Genomic DNA, 20,689 nt, shown 5'->3' with positions numbered 1-20,689 from the left:
GAGCAGTGCTACCTGCCGCGCCGCCACGGCGTGCTCGAGTGCGGAGACAACGTCCGCGATTGAATCTGCCGCGCAGCGCATCCCGCGAAACCCTGCCTGACGCTCGTCGAACAAGTCTGCCTCCGCGGCCCGCCCGCGCATGCAGACGTTGGAGCGCCATATGCTCCATCAGCTTGCATGCCGCCGACGTTAGCGCCACTGGCCGGTATCCGCTGAGCTCCGTGGGTGGGCGGCCTGGCTTCGGTATCGGGCAGACGACCCCTGTGCGCCACTCCTCAGGTAGCACCCCGCGTTCCCACACCAGGTTGAGCTGCCGCAGGAGGACTTGACGTTGTTCCGCGTCCAGGTTGCGCAGCATCTGGTACGTAACCCCGTCTGGCCCGGGCGATGAGCGGCGGGTGCAGTGGTGCAGCGCGTCGTTCAGTTCCGCCGCTGTGAAGAGCGCGTTGCACTGGCCGTCATCCGGGGCGGGGGAAGAGTACCTGGCGTCAAAACTGGGGCCCGATGTCGTCACTGCACTGCTCGCGGGACGCTGTGGCGCAAATCGGTCAGCGAACTGCTCAGCCAGCTGTTGGTTTGTTTGGCCGCTCGAGATGGCGAGAGCGGCCAGGGGCTGAGGGTTCGCCTGAGGTGTAGTGATGCGCCGCAGGGTGGTGAAGAGCCGCCGCGAGCTGCGATCCTTCTCCATCGTGTTGCAGAGAGAAGCCCACTGCCGTCGATAAAGCTTGTTGGAGTGACGCCTTGCCGCTGCGTCCAGCCGATTGTAGACCGTCCAGTCTTCTGGCTTGTCCGTCCGTCGCGCCCTGCGCTCCGCCTTGTCCCTTTTGTCGCGCAGATCGAGCAGCTTATTGTCGGGTGTTGGCTGACCTGCCCGCACCTCTGCGCGACGCGTGGCTGCGAGGGCGCTCCGGACAAGACTGGTGAAGTAATCGGCGCCGGACGCAGCGGCGGCGTCCACCTCTTGGCGGAATCGGCCCCAATTCACGATTGCGTACGTACGCATGGGGCGCGCCTCTTTAGCAGTGGGCTCTATGGTGATGGAGAAGTGATCCGAGCCCCAGAGTGATGGTGCACGACGCCAGGTCGCCTCGATGCCGCTGGACGCGAACGCAACGTCGATGCAGGAGCCTGACGATCCACGCCGTCGGAAGGTGGGCTGGCCAGTGTTGAGAGGAGTGAGTCCCAGCTGCGTTGCTGTGTCATGCAGGTCGTCGCCGCGCCGGTCGTTGCGCGCACTGCCCCACGCACAATGATGGGCGTTGAAGTCTCCAACTATGAGCTGGCGCGGGGCACAACACGACGACACTGCACGAAAACACAGCGCGTTCCACGCCACAGCTGGGCGCACATAAACACTGGCCACTGATGTGTCAACACCCCCGACGCGCACTGTCACTGCCACGCACTCCTGAACGTCACTCGTCGCCGCCGCCGTGCCGACGAGCGCGTGCTGGACGTCGCGTCGCACATAAATGGAGGCCCGCGATTTCCCGGGTCGATGGGCTGGGTCGCCGCAGGGGATCGATGCACATGACTCCTCCTCACACTTCGTTGGTGAATGGTAACCGATGTAGCCGGGCAGCCGCCTTTGGGGCTCCCCATCCCGCAGCCGGACAAAAGTTTCCTGCAGCGCGATCACCTCTGGTTGTTCGGATGTTATGCGTGAGCGGAGCTCAGCGTATCGCGCTGCAAGGGAGCGGACGTTCCATTGCAGGACTGTGGGAATGCGGGGTACTGCCCGGCGACTAGCCATGTTGTTGGCTGTTTAGTGCAGGAGGGCCTGTCGCTTCCTCACAGATGCGGCGACCCTCGGAGCCCTCTGGCAGGAGCACGCTTAGTGCTCGCAGCGCGGCCTGCAGGCGCTCGATTAAGGCGTCGCGTGCGTCCAGAGGGGAGCCACCGGAGGTAGTCGGTGCGGGCCTCACTGGTGCGGTGCGGGAACCGGCCTGCTGCTTCTGAGGCCGGAGCTGCTGAGAAGGCTGCTGATGCTGCTTGCTGTGGCCCGCAACCTGCGCATAGCTGCGCTTGCTTGGTTGCTGCTGTGCAGCCTGCGGAGCCGTTTCTTCGCGTACAACCGCGCGCACGGCCCGTCGTGAGAGAGGCACCTCTGACGAAGCCAAAATCGTGGCGACATGCCTCTCTCGTTGCCAGTGGGGGCATGAAGGGTCCGTGGCAGGGTGTCGACCGCCGCAATTTGAGCAGCGCGATTTTCCGCTGGTGCACGCTCCAGTGTCGTGTGGCGCACCGCAGCGGGCACAGCGGGCAGCAGCTCTGCAGGCCTCGGTGGCATGGCCCAGGCTGGAACAGCGGGAACACTGCAGTGGGCGCGGGCGGCAGGGCCGGACAGCGAGGCGCCGCCTGTAAATGAACACATGCGGCGGCGGGATCGGCGCCGCAAATCGGAGAAGCAGCGTGCTTCCCGACAGCGACGCCGACGTCACTGCCACCGCCGACTCCACTGCGGCAAGCAGCTGGTCCGCTGAGCGGCGCGCGTCCACGCCGAACACGAGCCCACTGGACTGGTTGCGAGGAGCTGGCTCCCTGGCGCACACAGCCAGGCCACGGATGACAGTCGTGGCCAGAAGCGAGCCGAAGGTAGCTGCGCAGCCGGTGTCCACCGCCACGATGTTCCGCCGCGTGTTAACGCGAACCGCCAGCACGCCAGGGCGCGGGCCCAGCTCCTCAGCAATCTCCCAGCCCTGTTCCCTGCTTATGGCCACGCCGCGTTCCGCTGGCCGGAACAGGACTGTCCAGTGGAGCTCCTCATGGACCGCCACAGCAGCAGCAGCTCTCTGCAGGGCAGCCTTACGCCTTCGCTGTGCTCGGGTTGAAGCCTGGCGCCAGGGGATCAGGCTGGCGGTCTCCAGTGAGCATGAGGATGCCAGGGGGGCGTGGCGTTCGTTGCTGTCAGGCACGCTGGCAGCGTGCGCCGCGCTCCGTCTGAGAGCCGCAGCTGCGGCCTCTGGGTCACGTGCTGAGTTTGCTGGCTTCTGCGCCGCTTTAGCCGATGTCGTCACCGGCAGCTAGTCCCTCAGGGTGGGGGCTTGCGTTCCGGCGAGAGCAGGAGGAAAGCAGCCAGCACTGGCAGACACGCCATTGTTGGCTGTCACCTCCCTGGCTCTTTGTCCTGTGGTCGCTCCCTCAGGACGCGGAGGGGGAGGTGAGACAGGTGCAGTTAGCTGCAGCGCTTCGCGCTTAGGAGCAGATTCCTCGCCCCCGCTGCCTTTGTTCCCCTCCCCCTCTTCAGAGTGGGTGGAACAGCGCCGCTTGCGATGGGTGCTTTGATCCATGGCGTCGTCCCCCTCTGGCTCTTCTACAGCTGCTTCCACCGCTTCTGGAATGTAGCCGCCGCCGAGTGGTGGCTGCAGGACCGGGCTGGCAATGGCGGCTCCCACGTGTTGGTCCGCGCGCGCCGCCATCGCAGCAGCACGTGGCGGAAGGGCCAAGGTGCGTAGCGTTGCCTTCGCCGTCTCCGGAGTCAGGCCAGCGCGCTGTGTTGCGCGTTGCACGCACTCTATCCATCTCTCTAGCAGCGGAGATGAATCGATAGACCGGTCGCGGCGTGCGCTCTGCGAACGAGGTCCGTCCGGCACAGTCCTAGGCTTGCGCATTCCGCGGCCGCGGGCCTCCTGGTGGGGCTCCATGGCCGGGGGGCCACGGGAGGTCGTTATCCTAGGTCCAGGTCCGTTGCCTGCGGGTCGTACGTGCAGGCGATGCGGGCCCAACCCGGTTGCTGCACGGCGTAGCTAGGCCCGGCCGAAGTCGAAGGAGCGTCAAAAAACACGTCCGACTCGGTCAAAGGTCAGAACCGGTCGCCCTGCTTCGGCATACCGAGTGACACTTACTTTAGGCTACGCGGTGCTAAACGGGAAAGTGAAGTGCACTCGTAATAAAAAAGAATGGCGTCAGAAAATGAGCGGAATTTCTGAAGAGGACGATGGAAAAGAAAAAGGGCTCATAATATTTGATTGCTTAACGTGATAGTGCAAATAAAACGAGGTTAAACAGTTTTTAACGATAAAATAAAATAGAAATAGAAGAAAAGCCAAGACCAACCAAGACTATCCAGAATTGCGGCAACAAACAAGATGGCGGCGGGCAGCGATGCTGCATCTGATCACGTTTACTTGTTTTGTTGCTTCGCTTGCAGCTATAACAAACGAATTTTTTTCTGAAAACAGTGTTATAGCATGTAAAATAAAGCTGTAAGTGCTTTTTATGCACTATACATATTTTGGCTCTGAAGTCGCTGCTGGCGAGGGTACGCACTCAGCCCTCAAAGTTAGGCCCGTGAACGGAATCCTCGCGGAGCGCACTCTTCCGCGAGTGAGACTCCACTTGCGTCGTTTAGATTTGGCAAAGTGTACTTACCGCGAGTGACACACTTCGGAAGTGCACTTAACTTGCCCGCTGGACAGGGGTATACACCAGATTCTTTTACCCTCACACGCAGGCTGCTGGCGCGCCCCTACTCTCGAGACCAGTCGCCATCTATCGGCGCGCGCGGACCGATGGACTGCGGGTCGCGCCGGCGCCGCGCGTAGAATGCATGTTTACGTGTTCGCTCCTGTCGTAGTGCTTCATCATAACGTATGAGGCTGTGTGCTGTGCGTCACTACTCACATTTTCCCTCTACCAGACAGTACTGCGGTTATCTTGCGCGCAGTTAGTCGTTAACGTGACATCTCCGAGTTTTTGCGCGTCTGTCTCGTTGTTTGTGCTCACCATGATGATATTGATATTGATGATTAGCGGTCGTGTACTGTCTTCACCTTTTCTGTGTCTCGTTTTTCACGCTACGTTTTTAAATGATGATATTCTGCTGGCTCAGGATTCTAAACGCTGGCACCGCAGCGGCGACGCTGCTCCACCGGGCCGCTGGTGCGGCGGCGCTGCTCAGGGAAATTCTGGAATAGTATTGCAAACAGCAAGGATTTTTCCCCTCGGAGTGGTCGACCAGGTAGCGTACGGACTGGAAACCGGCACTTCTAAGCAGATTTCTGCGCTGGCGTGTCGTTTGTTGCCGTCTTTTACGTGTGCTATCATCTATGATAATTTTAGGCACAGGAATGTGGATTTATTGATTTGATTCCTTGGTGTAGTAACTGGATAGGCGAGCTGCATACTGAAGGTTGTCCCGACGAAGCGCGTGTTTTCGATTACCTCCTTGCGCTGAGCTTGCTCTAGTTCCCATTAAACACATTTCATGCACACGATTGTAAGCACGACCGCTACCGATTTCAGTTGCTCTTTCCGCACGCATGTCATAGGGATCAAGGGGGGTAAAGGGTTTACCGTAGTGTCTTTCTGCTTTTGCTATCTACCTTAATCATAAGAAAATATGCGCGATTTTAATACATTCATTCACACTTAGCCAAACGCCTACGCAACGCTGTCACACGCGGCGAGAGCTACCGAATAAAATGAACGCGACTTCAGACCTCAGAATTCGTGAAAGCTGGATTCGCTGCTAATATCTATTCAAGCTTTGATAATTTGAGCAAAAGTACGTTTTTATGCACCAGGTTGCATAAACCATGACAAATTTTGTTTTTTGTTGGCGCTGCGACTCAGTTAAGCTTACAGCGGTAATTTGTTGATAAACTGGCGCACCACGCATGCGACAAGAAAACCCTGTTTGTGGGTGGTACTTTATGGCCGAAGGAATAAGAGTGCATGGGAATTGGAACTGCATGCTAGCCGCACACCTAATACTTGATATTGAACAAAAAGTTTTTTTTTTTTTTGCAGTGGAGCGCCAAGACGGTAGCGATGTAAGCACGAGCGCGTTCTAAGCGTCAGCATAATTCACGTGAATGTCAAACTAAATGTCATTAAAACGCATCAATGTGCTCCCTTTGATAACGTGAATACTTCCTGCAACACAGCCACGCCGCGGAAGTATGCTCGGCAATGTTTTTTTAGCGCACGAAGCGCGGCTATATGCAGGCGCGGCCGCGGAGCTGCCGCAGCCCCGCAGTCCCCAAAGAAACGCCCGCACCGCGGCGCACCAGTCGGAGGAAAATGGCCGCGCCCAGGAGCGGCTCTGGATTTTGGTCTATAACTTTCGCTGGTGGCGCCTTATTCTGCTTCCCTTCGTTGAACCAAGTTAAGGGTTAGTGGAGGATAAATCCTTAGAAGAGAGCTCTCCGCAGTGTAAGCGACGTGACGCAAAGGCGCCTCCCCTGTGGACGGAACCACGGTCGGTAGCTGCACCAAGCGTACGTGGCAAAACTGCCCACTTTTGTTCCTACCGGTTTTTCGCGGGACGCACAGTAAAAAATTTTACACCCCTAAGGGTGTAAATGGCTTGTCGCATGGGGAGCACCCTAGGGATGAGTATATTAACACCCCTTTGATTGGGGTGTTGCATCTGCACCCTTCCAAGTGGGGTGCTGGGACCACACCCTATTGCTAGGGGTGCTGAGCCTGCACCCTTCAAAGAAGGGTGTGGCTGGGACCACACCCTTTTGCTAGGCACCCTGAACCTGGACCCTTCAAGGAAGGATGTTTCCCATATGGCAGGTGTGTTCCTGTGACCGTTCGCAACCCTATTGGAAATGGTAATGGAAAACATGGTGGACTGCTGGCGACATTTGGATGGCTGGGAGATGTTGGGGCAGGGGCCATGCGGCCACGTTACATCTGTCACAATGAGACATCCAAAAATTTCGAAAAAGCTGAAGCTTGTAGAGCCAGTTTTATTTTGTCTTCATGCTCCTCTTGCTCTTCTTTACCACTTGCCAATGCAGCTAGGCCCCATGAAAGAGCCTTGTTGATGTACTGCCGGTGCATGAGGGCATTGGAAAACTGGGCGATGCACTCTGCAGAAAAGATTCAAGTGAAAAAATTAGGATCCACAAGTTTTTTTTCCTTGCCTGTATTAGTGTGCTAAAAGAGTAAGCACTGTATTGTGGCCACAGGAATAAAGTTAGCTTAAATCAAGAACCACTGAAGCTATTCACACTCAAAAAGAAAAATAATTTGAGGTTCATACTCCATATATCATACGCTCATCATTAAGTATCATCATCAGCAGCATAACTAGCACCACCGCAAGACAAAGGTCTCGCCTATGTCCCTACAAATAAGCGTGATGTGTGCCATAATGAGCAAAATACAAAAAAGTCATATTTTATTGTTCTCTGACGGCTTTTAGTGGGGTATTAATAAGAGGGACAATATAAAGGTAACATCATAAAGGTGAGAGCAGTAGCACAGCTGAGACGTCGCAGACAATACATTAAGACAGAAAAGAGGCATACACTTCATGATATATCAGTTGCGAAAAAATAAAAACAGCAGCAAACAAAACGTAAAACAAACCAGTATAAATGCTCAAAGTGACATCACTTATTTCCTGAATTTTGAGGGACCACATGGAATGAAAATGTGGTGAGGTAGCCCATTTATTCTTCAATGGGAACAGGAAAAAATTCTTGAATTAGTGGTGGTGGCGTCCTGGTTCGGGGCAGGGCAGCAAAAGTTAACAAAGTTGTGGAAAAGTAATGCAGAGTATATGGAATACACCTAAACGAGCGATTTCCCCTTTTATGCAGTAATGTCTGGTGGTCAAGTGAGATGACTGATTACACATAATCTGTACCGAGTGTCGCTGTTGGATTAAGGGAGTTGGTGGCATAGCTTCAAACAGTTTGGCGCAAATTTGGAAGAGCTAAAAATTACTTCAGTTTGGAGTCAAAATTTTTGTGCTTAAACTGCACAGCATGGCAAGAGCACACAGGCCTAGGCATCTCCTGATGAACCCGAGTACCTTTGCAGTGCCAGCAGCATGCATTGTGACATGCTCCAAGCATGTGGAGCTGCATTTGGTTAAGGTTTCTCCATACCATTAACCCTAGAGCTGGAAAAGGAGGTCAATACGTTGCGACAAAAAACGCAGACAAGACAAGGACGAGGAAGAAATAGATACGACGGCATGAGTGCTGACTTTCAACAAGGTGTATTGGAAAGCACGTCAAAATATAAACACTGCGGCCTAAAGAAACAACGAACAAAGGGCACCTTGTGTCAACCACATTGCATGTGTTGAAAACAAAACAAAAACTGATTAAGAAGCATTTAAGAACATGAACTCTTCCTTAGTGAGCGATAAAGAAGGTGCGCTAACACAGTGATTGAGGTTTTTTGAAATTTCAGCGGCCTCGATTATCTCATGCACAAACTTTTCTGTGTCTGTCAGGCACAATGCAGCATGTGAATTCTGGTTCACAGCGTTCAGGATCTGGCAAACGATTGCAATCGCGAAAGTAGTGAATCATGTAATTTCTCCCCCAAGCTCTGTTCACATCGTCATGGTGGTCTTTTGACCTCTCAGTGGGACACCTGTCTGTCTGCTCAATGTAAACATAGCCGCATTTCAAGAGGATCGAACACACTATGTCTTCTGTGCAGTGTACGAAGGGACTCTGATAGCTGATCTCAGTTGACTGCTTACACACGTACTGAAGCTTCATAGGTGTGGAGAAAACATCAATGCCAACTCGACTCGACTGCCTATTTTCTTTAGCCAGTGCGATGAATTGTGAATAAAGTGAACAGGTTCTTTTGGGATTTAAAATCTCGACAAGGGCACAACAGGAATGTTTCAACTTCTGCTTAAAGCAATCGGCTACAGACACTAACAAAGGTTCTGAATATTCAGTGCACGCATTCTTTATCGCTCCCTAAGAAAGAGTTCATGCTCTTAAATGCTTCATATTCAACTTTTGTTTTGTTTTCAACAGATCCAATGTGAATGTTACAAGGCGCCCTTTCTTCACTCTTTTTTTTAGGCCACAACGTATATATTTTGACGTGCTTTCCAAAAAACCTCGTTGAAAGTCAGCGCTCGTGCCGTCGCATTTCTTCCTCATTCTTATCTTCTTTGCACTGTTTTATCACGATGCCCAACAAGCCCATTCATCCCTCTTGCCAAATGTCAATACAGTCGGGGTAGCTGAGATAGTTGGGGCATTCTTCTGAATAATGCAGTCATAATAACATGGTTGGGACATAAAGACAGGGACTGTTATTGAATGGCTAATATTAGTGTACTTTGGTAATATGCTTGGTTTGGTTTATGGGGTTTAACATCCCAAAGTGACTCAGGATATGAGGGATGCCATGATTTTGCATGCTGATATACTGGGCTTCATAAGACAAGCAGTAGAACAGGAAGCAATGAATCTACACTAATATCAAAGAATGAAGGCTCAGGCATGAGAGTGTAGCTAAAAGGTTATATTGAGAAACTCAAGTCGATGACACTCGCCTAAAATAATCTAAATTTGGGTGAAAATATGTTGTAAATTCAAAAAGTTGGATTCCACATAAGTAAAGAGAATGGGAGCTGTGATGACTGGTATACAAAAATTAGTTTGAATTATGGTGGCAAGTAATATGCAGATTCATTTCGTGCTCTAACAGTTCATGTGAAATGCACATCAATAAAATAGGAGAACAGTTTGAGGGGTCAGAACGGTTTCCAGTCTTAATGGTTGACAGGTTGGCTTCAGGTTGTCAGGGATAAAACCAAGAGGTTTGGATTGGCTAAAATGTATTCGTAAAATGTGGTTCCACACATCCTTAGTAGTTTAAAGTATGTCAGAAGGCTTCTCACCCACAACTCAGGTACTCGAAAGCTTGTGATTATCAATGAGTTCTGAGACATGATGAGGAGTAATGGTTAATGCAGTAAAATGGGCAACAAATCACTGATTTTCTCAAGAAAGCCCCCATGGGACATGCTGTCAAACATAAATTCCCAAGGATTCTTCAATTAAGCCTGATATGTCAGTTTATGAGCAGCCACTTTGTTATAACCATCACACACAAAAAAGAGAGACACCAGAGGCCCTCCTTATTCACTGAAAACAAGGGAGAATCATGAGACATCATTCCAGCACACAAAATTACACGGATGAAGATAATAACCCCATGGACGCCGGATTTCAACTGAGGCTTATTCCACAACACAGGCTTTTTATGTGCAAAGGTGTACTCGTGATCCCTGGGGCTGAGAAGTATATCCGCGACCAGATAATTATTCATGGTGGCAAAAACTGAAACACACAAAAAAAACATGGGGACAAAGGTACCTTGCCACAAACATTCAACACATTGGCACGCCTATGCATCACCTCCCTGGCTGACCCAACAAACACATTTGCCTTGAGATAATCTAGTTCCCTTTTCCGGAGTCTACAGAAGGGCTGCTGACATAATTCTCTTTTTCAGCAGAGATACAAAAGGCTTCAAAAATTTCCCAGCTCTTCCAAGTGCTAAACTTGCACACTTGGCATGCATGCAGGCCGATGCGTTCAGCTTGAGTGGCAAGATACCCTTCCGCCTAACCTTGAATAATTGTTACCTGGTCGGGGAAATACTTTTCAGCCCCAGGGATCATTAGTACCACTTTGCATGTAAAAAGCCCATGTTATGGAATAAACCTCAGCTGAAGTCCGGGGTTCGTCGTGTCTACTCTTTTTGTTTATGTGTTTTTGTACACTCGAATGATGTCTCATAATTCTACCCAGAACCAAATAGCCCACCTCTCCATGCTTAGCAGAAACAAGACAGCAGTAATGAAACCAGTTATCTCATGTGTCCACTTTTTTTTTTACATCTGTGACCTGCGACGAGTGGCACAACAACGCATATTTAAGTTAACACGCATGCGTCATAATGTTAATATTCATAGTCGAAAAAGTATCGCACAATGTAGCCGAAAACATGCACACATTTCGCACTTCATGCATAGAATGCAACATTTAAAAGAAGACCAATTTTGGATGTAAAATTTCAAATGGCCTGCAACAGACCTATTCTAACGACCAACTAATATTACTCATATAAACATATGAGGCCAGAGCTATCCAAACTGTTCCAAGCAGTACCACTAAGGAAAAGAGCAATGAAAGTAAAAGAACACTTCATGACAACCACAAAAACAAAGCACAATGCAGTAACAACTTACAACACAGCTTTTGACTCCATATGGTGGCCACAAAATCCATGCCATTGACTCGTACTGGAAGACAGATGTGCCACCTGCAGATAGATACCAATTTCCCATTATCAGTGTGACAGGAATACAGAAACAAGCATGCGAACTCGGTCCGACAGTGAATATCGCATGAATGTAAAAATATCTGGAAAAATATACTTGCCCAAGTATACGCCTCAACACAAAGGAAAACTATCCTGTTCAAAATGCATCAGTTCCCCTAGCAATAATAAAGGATTCTTGCTATGAGGAAAATAAATCTGCAAACGGCCGTTCGAACGCGTAGGTATAAACATCGTAATGACTGAGACAATTATTGCGCCACTTCCTTTTCTCAAAAACCAATTTTCAAAGCAGGGTGATCAAAATGCAAGATCCTATACTCTGGGTAACCAGAAACGAGATCGGCATCATAGAAAAAAAGATCTTCACATACTGATTTAAAAATTAAATCCTGAGGGCCGGAAATTAACTTTAGTTGGTAACTGCAACCTGAGACAGTGCTTTGGATAATGTGTGGCTTGAATTCAGACGCAAAAAATGGGCACTGATAGTATTGGAGGGCTCCAGATTAATTTAGACGACCTAGAATTTCTTAACGTGAGCTGACATCGCACAGCACAGTGGCATTCTTTTTTTCATTTCACCTCAATCGAAATGCGGTTACTGCGATGAGGATCGACCCCACGACTTAAGGTTCAACAGCCTAGCACCAAGCAAAAACCGCGGCGCATAGAAAGTGTTTGAATCCCCGCGTCCTCAAAGTGCTAACGCTATCTCGAAAGACAATCATACATTTTACGCGCAGCCAAACTGCCGATCCTTGAAACGTGCGAGGTGGTGTGAACAAGCATGGGCAGAAACGCGTATAACTAGTCATATACGTTGAAAAACCTGTGCTCAACAAGAAAAAAAAAACGCGCAGGCTCATGCGCATACTAAAATCATGCAAAGCTAGCGCACGTACGGTAGCATCCCCTTTGCCAAAACAAGTACATACTGACAATCCTTGGCAGAGCAACTCACCGCGGCGACATTTGGCCAGCCAGCGACAAACAAGCGCCTTAAACGCTTTTTAGAGCATTGAACACGAATAATGCAGCAGTACGACAGGTCACCGTTCGAGCATTATATGCTTCGGATAATGCACAAGAGTACTGCTTACCTTTTCAGACGATTGCGTAGTCGTGCAGAACGCTGTTAGCCTTCGTGTCACGGGCACTACGCCAACCAGTGCGAGTTCAGCACGAGTGCTGCGTAGCCAGCACACTCTACCACGTAGTCACACAGAAGAAAATATTCCAGGCCTCATTTCGAACCTTTCAACCGCGACACTCCACGCATCTTTGTGCCTGGACACCCATCCTGCACTGCACAAAGCGCACAGACTGAAAAGTTAGAGACCAGAAAAATGACCCTTTGCCTCGACTAGGGTATATCGACAGCACTACGCGATTGTGCACCCTTGCGCAAGAAGAAACACACGCAAACCACAACACATTTCACAACGGCTCACAATCCAAGTAACGAATTTTAACAAACGTCGAAGCGTGTCACAGCGTCCGAACCGCCATGAGGGTTATACAGAAAAACAGCAACCGGCAGCCACCTGGCGGTGACAACCAGTTTCTGTTTCGGTTTCGATGTAAAAAAGTTTTTTTCCTACTTTTTTTTTATTTTTGGTATTATAATTGGCTATTCTGCCGTCTCGGTGCCCGAAGAAATTTCAGCGCTTGCCAGCAATTACCACTGGTAGAAACGCGCGGATTAACGACTTGTTGCTTGCGCTGCTGTTGCTTCCAAAGGCAAGAACATTAATCAGACATCCTCCGCATCTTATACCCCTGTCAAGCGGGCAAGTTAAGTGCACTTACGGAGAGTGTACTTTGCTGTAAGTACACTTTGCCGCATCTAAACGACGCAAGTGGAGTGTCACTCGCGCGAAAGTGCACTCCGCCAGGAGTGCGTTCACGGACCACACTTTGCTGGCCGAGTGCGTAGCCTCGACGCCAGCGGTTCCAATGGTACAAAATTTATAATGCATAAAAAGTACTTACAACTTTATTTTACGTGTTATAACACTGTTTTCAGAAAAAAGTTCGTTGGTTATAGCTACAAGCGAAGCAACAAGACAAGTAAACGTGATCAGATGCAACATCGCTGCCCGCCGCCATCTTGTTTGTTGTCGAAATTCTGGATAGTCTTGGCTGGTCTTGGCTTTTCTGTTGTTTTCATTTTTTTTTTCGTCGTTAAAAACTGTTGAGCCTCGCTTTATTTGCACTATCACGTTAAGCAATCAAATATTATTAGTCTTTTTTCTTTTCCATCGGCCTGTTCAGAAATTCCGCTCATAAATAAATAAATAAATAAAATTATTTTTTTACTATGAGTGCACTTTGCTTTCCCGTTTAGCACCGCGTAGCCCAAAGTGTCACTCGGGATGCCAAAGCGCACTCCCCGTAAGTGCACTTAACTTGCCCCCTTGACAGGGGTAAAGTCGGCTTGCAGCAACATCCTGCTTGCTGAATTGTATAAATGGGTGATTATAAAGAATGTTTCTCACGGAACCACATGGGATCATTTTTGATACCTATACAGAAACAAACACTTTTCGAGCTTGCACCACAAAAGCATGCTTGCAGGTCCAGGACAAAGCAATTTTTAGGCTTTCATCATATGACATTCTAAATTGCTTGCTGCATGCTTCTACACATGCATTGTACTTACTGAACTTTTTTCATTATCACATGTTCCTCAATTACAAAGTGTTAATTTTTCTGTGAATGCTTGCAGTGTAATATGCTGCATTTGGTCTTGTTTCCACTTTTTATGCTTCACTTTTCTGGTGATTAAAATCATTTTTATCGAAATAGATTTCACCCATTTTCATCTATAATGTTAGATGAGGTCCTCAGATTATATTGCTTTTTACAATAATGCCAGAAGATAAATGCAAGGCACTTAAATATGACACAGCACTGAAGAGATGTAATCAAGAGCAAATTGTTCTATGAGTTGTTCAGCGTAAGTGATTCTGGCAGACTGGTAGTGCGCATATGTGTTACACAATCCTAAAAACTGCTTGAGGAAAACACTTGTGTTTAGTTGGCAGTTTTTTGCCAACTAGATGTAAAGATATGCGCATCTGTTCGAAGTAATGTTAAATGGCGAATCTTTATGCGTGGCTACCACTTTTTTAGTTGTATCTCTGGTACACACGAGCCTTGAAAGGCAGTATATACTTAAATATATGGTCATTAAAAGCAGCCTCCTTACACCCTTTCTACACCCTACGCAAAATGAAGGGTGCTTGGAGGAATAGCACCCTTTCAGACAGTGATGAAGGGTGTATAGGGCAAAATCAGGGTGTTATAAAGGTGCACCAAAGGGTGCACATTGCCGGAGCACCTTTTTAGCACCCTTAGGGGTGTAAAAATTTTTACTGTGCGAGCGCTTCCCCGCCGCCGCCGTTTTATTTTAAGGGTTTTATTTTTTATTTTATGCTATTTATTTATTTTATTTCTTGTGGAATATGCCTTTACAGAGAAGTTGTACCGAAAGATTGGTACAGTACAGCACCGGACGATCGAAATCCCACACACCAAACAATTGTGTAGCGAATACGACTCATTGCGGCAGGATAGCTTTTCCCATTTTTTTGTTATTTTGCAGTGCACAAGCTGTAATGAAACTTAGGCACCACTTATAAACCTCTGAGCGAGTGAATAAACTTTTATTGTCCAACAAATAAAAAAAAGTTCTTTTATTGTATCCGACTAATGTAATGTTATTGTATCCGACTAATGAAAGTTTCTTGTTACCTAAGCAAGAAGCTTATCACAAGAAAAAAATTACGAGCTCTATAGTTTTGATACATGGATTGTTTGATATAGTCAAACATTAAAAATCTGATTTCGTTTACTGTTGCGATTGGCCAGCGAGGTAATACAAGACGCCGTGGACCGCGGTCCAATGTTAGCAACTGCCGTTTTTTTAAGTTGTATCCTACATAGGAGTTTACTCTCGCGCCTTATCTGCACGATTGTGCGGTGTGCAGCGGTGGCGATAGTGTTATTAAGCGCAGCTTCTCCGAGATAATGCTTGCTAGGCGAAATACACTCTACCCGTTTTGCAGCCGCGAACGAAGGGCGAAACGCAGCTGCTCTAAGGAGTATTCGTAGCTGAACCAAACTTGTCCCCCTAAGTGCTTGATGCACGGCTTGTTGGTTCATGTTACAATATTTTTAGCGGCGACAAAAAAGGCACACACACAGGAAAAAACACAAAGAAACGGACAGTAAGAGCGCACAGTTCGCGCTCTTACTGTCCGTTTCTTTCTGTCTTGTCCGGTGTGTGTGCCTTTTTTGCACCGCTAAAAATATTGGCCCTACTTGGTAACCCATTTACACCCGTAATAAAAATGTGCGTGCTTAGTGAATTTCACAGAGATCAAGTTATGCCGATCTTCAAGGAAAAAGGCTTGGGGAAACATGGCTCCTTCGCAGCCATTCAGCTCTGCTAACACGTGCTTGCTTTCCAATGAGAGCCAGCATCCGCCATCGTTAAAGATTTGTTTCACGGCCGTAACGAGATGCCATCCAGCCAGTTCCGTTGGCAGGAATTGACTGGAACATAATTAAACATGATTTTGAATGTGCTCCGAGCAGGCGCTCGGCATTTATACCCACATGGAGAAACTTCAAGGCTCACTTAAAGGGACCCTGAAAAGCTCTTTGCCAAGGTTCGCAAAAGCGCACGAGGGATCGGTATTCCATCACCTGTCACCGCACCGCAAAAATTGTTCAGCGAATTGTTAAGGGTGCTCGATCGGGGCCGAGCCACGCCGGGCCGGCCTGCCAGCTTTGATGCTGGCCGCCGGGGACTGAAAAACGCGCTTGTATTGTTTGTTCACGTTTATAGCAAGCCGTGGGATAGATGCATGTCAAAAATGCATCATTTCTGACTATCGTTAGTAAAAGTGATGAATGCGATACTAGCAAATTTCATCCCATAGCCGCTTTGGCGCTGCTGCGGCGCTTCGCCTGCCGCCTCCTAGCTCCGTTGCTGAAGGCGTCGTGGAAATCGAATATATCTTCTATTATGGGACGAGTTCGCAGTAAAGCGTTGTGAAGAGTACGCCTTTTGCTATAGCGCAGGTGACTTCCGAAGCGCCGTCAGCCGCGGCTTCGATGCGAAACCAGTTAGGCCTAGCGACGACTAGGGCAGCCTGGGACCAGCGCGCAGTTCGTCGCCCGGCGTTGCCGCAGTCGGTGTCGTTGCCGAAAGATCCACTTTTGAACAGACATGTTGTCGTTGCTGGAATCTAGGAAGCATCATCTCTGGTAGAATGGCTGTTTTGTATTTCCTTGTGCGAACGTCAAGTACGCCGCATGCCGGCCGGCCGACCAGCCTGGATCACGTCTGCCGGCGTCATAAAAAATGAGCTAAAGAGTGTTTTTGACGTAAATAATAAATCCTGGGACAAGAAATGTGAAAAAGGTGTCATTGTTGAGGATCGCTGGCCAATACTGAGCTGCTGGTAAAGGTAACAACTGTGATACGAGCAAATTTCTGGCCACAACCGCCTTGCAGCTGCCGCTGGCCCGACGTTGGGGTCCGGCTCGCCTGGCGCCCGCTAGCTTTGCCCCTGAAAACGCCACGGAAATTGACCATACTATTATTTTATTGTGAAATAATGCTCCTGACAGTAAAGCGATGTGTAGAGTAGGCCTTTTATTATAGCGCAGGCGACTTCCGAAGCGCCGGCCGCTGCGGCTTCGACGCGAAACTAGCTATAGGCCTAGCTACGACCACGGCAGCCAGGCAGCAGAGCTTGTCGCTCGGAGAGCCCGCGAGCGGTGCCGTTGCCGAAAGCTCCCAACATAAGCAGGCATGCTTTGTCGCTGATCGAGTATAGCTGGCAGTCTTTCTGATGACGATCGGCGCGGCGCGCCGGCCAAGTTTTCGCACATGTGTCTCCTGCTTGCTGCTCGAACGGCAGGGATACGGAGCTCGAAGCGCGGCTGCGTGCAGGCACCGCTGAGATGGGCTTCGAGCCTTTCAGTACACGCCATACCAAGACCGACAGGGCGACGACAGCAGCAAGTCATCGGCACAGCTAGGAAACTCGCAAAGGAGGGCGCAAATATTTGACGAGAACACGTACTTTTGTGAGCAGACGGATTGCCTTCTCCTCCGGAAATACTACATTAATTTCAAGAAATGCGCTGGATTCTTACCTCTGTATACGTGTGTTTTAAAAAATAATAAGCTGTAAAGAGGAAGATGAGCAGCGGCGGCCGCCGCTCCGCTAGCGCGTGGCGGGAGATCGCTGGCTAGATGACCGAAGCTCTCGGACCGGCATTTTGGCTATCTGTCGCTAAGTTCCTTTCCCCGGAAATCCTGCTACAATTTGGTGGAGCTGTGCTGGGTACAGCCTTTGGCCAACGTCCTGGAGCTTCGCAGCAGAACGATCGCTCCAGCCATGTCCACCGACGCAAGCCAGTCATCTTCCCTTTCGCCTACGCCCGTCGTTTGCCCTGGCGCTCTCCGACAGCGGGACCCAGACATTTTTGCCGGGTCCGATGATCACGACGTGGAGGATTGGCTTGCCTCCTACGAGCGGGTAAGCGGCCACAACCGGTGGGACGACGCCATGAAATTGAACAACGTGGTGTTTTACCTCTCGGACGTGGCCAGCCTATGGCACAGGAACCATGAATCAGACTTTACCACCTGGTCTGCCTTCAAAAGAGCCTTTTCTGACATATTTGGGCGCCCTGCAGTACGCAAGCTGCGCGCTGAACAGCGCCTGCGAGTGAGAGCCCAGCTACACGGAGAATCGTTCACGAGTTATATCGAGGATGTCATCAACCTCTGTTCAAGGGTGGACTCGTCTATGACCGAGGCGGACCGGATTAAGCATGTCCTGAAAGGAATCGAAACGGAAGCATTTCAGATGCTTATCGCCCGGAACCCTACCACCGTTGCCGAAGTGTTCAACCTGTGTCAGAGCTACGATGAGCTCCGCAAGCAGCGCATTCTGGTGCTACCACCTTCCGTGCAGCCTGACTCGCTTTCCAGCCTTTCCGTGACAACCTCCCACAGCTCGCTGCTTGACCAGATAAAAGACTTTGTACGTGAGGAGGTGGCTCGACAGCTGTCACTTCTTCACGGCGTGCAGGGGCCTCCCTCCAACCTGGATCCGACCCTACAAACGGTGATTCGCGAGCAAGTGACCGAAGCGCTACCACCTGTTCGTCCGCCGGTTCCCGCTGCAGCGCCGCTCACATACGCCGACACCGTCCGAAAACCAAGAGCCGAGCCGTTTGTCCCGTATTATCCTCCGACGCCGCCGCCGCCTGCCTTTCCAACCCGACCACCTCCTGTTCGTGTCAACCCCTGGCGCACCCGTGACAACCGTCCTATTTGCTATGCATGTGGTGTCCCTGGCCACGTTGAGCGCCTGTGCCGACGCCGTGTGCCACCACCCGTGGATGACCCCAGAACCTACGTCTACGCGGCACCACAGCCCCCGCCACGTCCGTCGGCTGCCGAACAGCTTGATGCCTCCGATCGCCGCCCGTATTCTCGCCGCCGTTCGCCATCCCCGCGGCACCGTTCTGTTTCGCCACTGCGTCCTCATTCCCCTATGCGCCAGGAAAACTAGTTGCCGCAGTTCCCGAGGCAAGAAGTGCGTATTCGGCGACAAGTTCAAGGCCTCGTTTGTCCCCAGCGAATGTGCTCGACGTTTCTGTGGAGGGCCACAGCGCCTTGGCGCTTGTTCATACTGGCGCTGCTGTTTCTGTGATGAATGAGAAACTGTGCCGGAAACTTCGCAAAGTGACGACGCCGTTATCCGGATTTTCGCTTCATACAGCTAATGCACAGCGCATCTCGCCTTTAGCCGCCTGCACAGCCAGGGTCACCATTTACGGTTCCTTATATACTGTTGAATTCGTCGTTCTCTCATCGTGCTCGCATAACATTATTTTAGGTTGGGACTTTCTTTCCCAACATGAGGCCCTCATCGACTGCGCTCGTGCCGAGCTCGAACTTCTTCCGTGCAGTGCTACCTCGCCTGATACGTCATCTTCGTGGGGCAAACTGTCTGTGGCTGACGACATCGAGATTCCTCCGTGCTCATCTGTTCCTGTCCCTGTCTCCTGCCTCACCGCATCTGACGGCGCCGTCGTCTTTACACCATCCGACGTCTTCATCTCTCGACACTGTCTGCCTCTGCCTTTCGCTCTGCTCACTGTTCAAGACGGCTGCAGCCTCATCCCGATCTCGAACCCTTTTTTGAGCCCCTGCATATTTCTCCGTGGCGAATGCCTTGGCCACATTCAGCCCGTCGACTCTTTGCTCGATCCCGAACGATGCGCCGAATCATGTTCTCTTGCTACTAATTCTCTTACTTTGCCCGCATCTCCCGCTGTGGCCACAGACGATGCCTTTGCCGATTCCGTCGACGCCAGTCTTGCCACACCGCAACGCGCCCAACTACTTCACCTACTGAACCAGTTTCGCTCTTCTTTCGACGTGGCTCAAAACCGACTCGGCCGCACGTCTACCGTGACCCATGAGATCGACACCGGAGCCCACTTGCCGCTTCGTCAACGCCCGTACCGAGTTTCGGCCGCCGAACGCCAGATTATCAACACTCAGGTGGACGACATGCTTCAGCGAGGCGTCATTCAACCATCCAGTAGTCCATGGGCCTCTCCTGTGGTTCTAGTGAAGAAAAAAGATGGCACAATACGATTTTGCGTCGATTATCGGCGGCTTAACAAGATCACCCGCAAAGACGTTTACCCGCTGCCGCGAATCGATGACGCCCTTGACTGCCTACAAGGCGCGGAGTTCTTTTCTTCTTTAGACCTGCGTTCGGGGTATTGGCAGGTCCCTGTGGCCGAGGCTGACCGTGCCAAGACGGCTTTTGTTACACCAGATGGCCTGTACGAATTTACCGTCATGCCTTTCGGCCTTTGTAATGCCCCAGCGACTTTCGAGCGAATGATGGACTCCATTTTACGCGGCCTGAAGTGGACCACGTGCCTGTGCTACTTAGATGACATTGTCGTCTTCGCGCCTGATTTTGAGACGCACCTTCACCGCTTGGAGCACGTGTTGACATGTTTAACTGCCGCGGGGCTCCAACTTAATCTCAAAAAGTGTCGCTTTGGCGCCCGCCAACTGACAATTTTAGGTCACGTCGTCTCTAAGGACGGCGTGCTTCCTGACCCAGCCAAACTTCGTGCCGTCGCTGAGTTCCCCAAGCCGTCGACTCAGAAGGAACTTCGCAGCTTTCTCGGCCTGTGTTCTTATTTCCGACGTTTCGTCCGAAATTTTGCCTCTATCATCGCACCACTTACGAAACTTCTTCGGGGCGCCAACAACCTGTCCGATTGGTCACCTGACTGCGACGACGCCTTCATCACCTTACGCCGGCTGCTCACAGCGCCTCCTATTTTACGCCACTTCGACCCCACTGCTCCCACTGAAATTCACACCGATGCCAGTGGCGTTGGCCTCGGCGCTGTCCTTACGCAACGTAAACCCGGATTTCCCGAGTATGTCGTTGCCTACGCGAGCCGTGCACTGACAAAAGCGGAATCCAACTACTCAGTAACCGAGAAGGAATGCTTGGCGATTGTTTGGGCGATCGGAAAGTTTCGCCCT

General features: G+C 50.6%; 1 long non-coding RNA gene across 1 annotated transcript; it reads right to left on the bottom strand.

The window, feature by feature from the left end:
• Window positions 1-6,403: 6,403 nt before the first annotated feature.
• LOC149345102 (uncharacterized) lies at window positions 6,404-12,526 on the bottom strand. Its single transcript, XR_016282816.1, has 3 exons — window positions 12,174-12,526; window positions 10,979-11,052; window positions 6,404-6,824 (listed from the first exon to the last, which is right to left on the bottom strand). It is a non-coding gene; the product is annotated as an uncharacterized LOC149345102 (long non-coding RNA).
• Window positions 12,527-20,689: the final 8,163 nt, after the last annotated feature.

The sequence above is a fragment of the Amblyomma mixtum genome, chromosome 5, assembly GCF_055824585.1.
Source record: "Amblyomma mixtum isolate Tamu chromosome 5, ASM5582458v1, whole genome shotgun sequence".
In the NCBI taxonomy this organism is placed as follows: Eukaryota; Metazoa; Arthropoda; class Arachnida; order Ixodida; family Ixodidae; genus Amblyomma; species Amblyomma mixtum.
Note: the sequence above shows the minus strand (reverse complement) of the source record. Positions and strands in the feature narration are given on the sequence as shown.